The sequence below is a fragment of the Benincasa hispida genome, chromosome 5 (genome assembly GCF_027475165.1).
Source record: "Benincasa hispida cultivar pf3 chromosome 5, pf3_genome.v1.1, whole genome shotgun sequence".
Classification (NCBI taxonomy): domain Eukaryota; kingdom Viridiplantae; phylum Streptophyta; class Magnoliopsida; order Cucurbitales; family Cucurbitaceae; genus Benincasa; species Benincasa hispida.
The window spans coordinates 30,670,408-30,674,087 of NC_143482.1; positions in this window are offsets into that span (position 1 = coordinate 30,670,408).

Consider the following 3,680-nt stretch of genomic DNA (forward strand, 5'->3'; position numbering starts at 1 on the left):
CCAATGTCACTCATCTGTTGTAATTAATTGCCAGTTGAGAAAAAAAGAAAAAAAAAAACTTTTCTTGGATATTGTTAACTTTCTTTTTCTAATCATGACTATTTGGTTGAAGGAAAAAGAGGGTGAGAATGGGAATAAACTTACAAAGCTCATGTTTGGTTGGCGGACTTTATTTATTTATCTTGGAAAATGCAATTCCTAAACATCTTTTAGTCACACAAGTGAAAGAATTACATACCCCATTGAGAAGTGTGGGTTTTCACTTCTTCTTCCCCTTTCTACCACCATTTTCCTTCCTTCTAGCAACTTAATGTTGCCTTCCATTGTATAATAAAAATAAAACTATACAAATTAATTATTCAAAATCAATTAAGGCAAGTTTTTTTTATTAGTTATATGCTTTATAATTGCACAAAATTTTGAAAGTGATCACACAATTTAAACAAAAATAATATTTACTTGGGTGATCTAATAATATTTCCATGCAACACTAAACACATGTATTACTTATTCCCAGGAAAAGTTGATAACATTTCCTACACAACCAAACATAGTTATCTTTAATTCCCACACATACTATTCCCAGACATTGTTTTCCCATGCACAACTAAACATAGTCATTCTTGATTCCCAATAATTTTATTCCCAGATATATAATTCCAGACATCCTTAATTCCTGAACATTGAGAAAACCTTAATCCTTAATTCCCAGGCATCCTTAAAGAACTATCATTCAAGAAGTTTGTTGATAACTTTATAATATATATATATATATATATATATATAATCTTTTTAGTCCTCAAGTTTTTAATTATAGATTCATCTGGTCCCTAAGGGAGCGTTTGGGGCTCTGGGTGAGTTATAATAGTCAGTATTTATTATATTCTGTGGGATATAATAATTTGTGTTGGGGTGTAGATTATTTTAGTGTGTGTTATAATAGTCTGTGTTTGGAGCGCAGATTATTATAGTCTGTGTTTGATGTGTAGGTTATTATAGTCTGGTAATATAATAGTCTGCGTTTGTTATGTAGGTTATTATAGTCTGGATTATAATAATCTATGTTTGGAGTGTAGATTATTACAATAGCCAATTATAATAGTATGTAAATTAAATGCATGTTATCTTAGTATATATCACAATTGATTCTACTTTTTCGTATATCAAAGGAAAAAATTTAAATGCAATATCATATTTTCACGAACCTAAATAAAATTGTTTGTTCCACCAATTTGTATAAAATATGTTGAACGCTGTATTGTCCTCGTCCACCAATTTTAACCTTGTTTGACGTATCAAACTTCGTGAGCATGCAACAAATACAATTCCATTCTCTTCAAAGGATATTAATCATTGTCCAACACATTAATGTATGCAGAGATAGAGAAATTTCACAAACAGCAAAAAAAGAAGATCAAATCACATTCATATCCATGAAATAGTATGGAGTGAAACAAAAAAAAAATATTATAAAGAACAAGCCATAATTTAGATATGTCCAAATTAAACATGAAAAAGTAGGTGATGAAAATAGTTGGCCAGGCGTTGTTTAGAAGAAGAAGCTCGCAATACTCCAATTTCATATCCACTGGAACATACAAAAAACTCTCTATATTATACACATCGCGAAATATGATATTCATAAGCTTCACCTTCTATCGGGTTTGTAGTTCTGGAATATCGTTAAGTTCATTCACAACCTTGGCACGTAGCTCAACCTTTGTTGCACGTTGCTCTTTCGGTCATTCAGCGATGGACTTCAGTTGGTCATTTGCAAAGTTCATTGCATTCTTAAAAACCTCAACAAATTCAGACTGATATCCATAATGCTTTCTCTTACTACCCCTTAATGAATTGACTCCTTTGGAACCAAAACAAGTCGGGATTCCATCAAACTCATCTTGTGACAGGTCATGTTCCTGTGAATAAGCAGTAGGAGCACTTTCATGCATATGCCTTGGCACATTTGAGTCCATGTCACCAGGTGTCTCTGCCCCTTCTCCAGTTGCCCTGTCCTTGCCGAAGACGTAGGTTATGAAGGAACTCTATGAGGAGAGAACCTTGAGTGGATGCAAGATTGTCCCAAATTCATTTTTCATTGAATGTATATTTTAGAGTAAATCAATAACAAGATATGCATTTACATAAATTATAGCATGCATTAATAAAGGAAAACTTAGGGTTTCAGAAACCCTAACCTTTGAAGACTATTCTTCAAGAATCCCTCGAACAAGTTACAAACGGATCTCCTTCTCCAAAAGGGATACCACCAAACAGAGCCTCTTGTATTCTCCTTAGGGATTGAGAATGACAAGAGGTGTGGGCTCTGCCTTAGGGTTTTGGAAGAGGGAAGGAGATGGAGAGGAGGAGAGGGAGGAGAAGAACTTTTCTTCTCTTTTTGTTTTTTTCAATGAGAACTATTCTCTCAGTATTTCATGAAGAAAGATGAATTAACATCCATCCTTTTCTCTGACCACTTTCATCACGTATTTGGCTGAGAGAAATTAGGGGGAGAGAGTTACAACTCCTTCCCTTTAATTAATTAATATTAATTTAATAAAATTAAATTAATAATAATTACACATATAATAACAACCTTATTATATGTATATAAACTATATGTTATATCCCATATAATACATAATCTATAGTTACATATTATATCAAATACAATATAACCTATAGATGTATTTTCTCGTAGCCATACATGACATTTAATATAAATCACATTTATAGTAAACTCACTTATATGAATCTCATTCACATAATCATTTGGATCATATCCAAATATTTAATTCCTCTCAACTTATTTATGGTATTTAATATAATCATATTTATATTAAATTTAATTACATGAATCTCATTCATATAATTAGTATTTGAATCATATTCAAATTCCTCTCATATTTATATTATAAAGTATCAAATACATTATATTAATTATATACATTATACTAATTATATTACATGTATAATTAATTTAATTAAGTATATCATATATAATTAATTTTCTCAATTAATTTGAACACTTCAAATTAATCAAAAAATAATCCTCAATTAAATCCCTGTAGAGCTACAGAGAGGACCTTATGGACCTGTAGATTAAAGCTCAACAGTTCTTGGATAATTAATTAAACTCTTTAATTAAATTACACAATATCCGTTAACTGCAGGTCATTCCACTAAAGACCGACAGCTGCACTCTTCGCACTACAGATATATTTCTGTGTCCATTGGATATAACCAATCAATAGTGCAATGACCCTTCACAAATTACTCGTAAGTATAGTTGGGCCAAAATTACCGTTTTGCCTCTGTAGTTACATTTAACTCTTTAAGTACCACTGATCCCTCTAATGAACAATAAGTCATAGTCCAACTATGACCAAGTCCCTCTTGGGCTAGGAGAGAGTGTGGCCACTATGTTCAACCCCCAAAATTAGCCCTTAAGGGAACACTTTATCTACTTATCCCTGCATCGGGGAAGGATTAAATTCTATCTCGTATAGTTGTGTTCCCAACTCTCAAGTCAGAAGAATCCTCAAAATGGTAGGCTTATTAAGTTGACAATCTGGCCATTCTCACCCATACAAATCAAAGGACTGCCTTCATGAGTAGGAGTTCACAACTCATTCAGGATTCAATTTATGTCACATATGGTCATCCTAGTGAAATGTAAG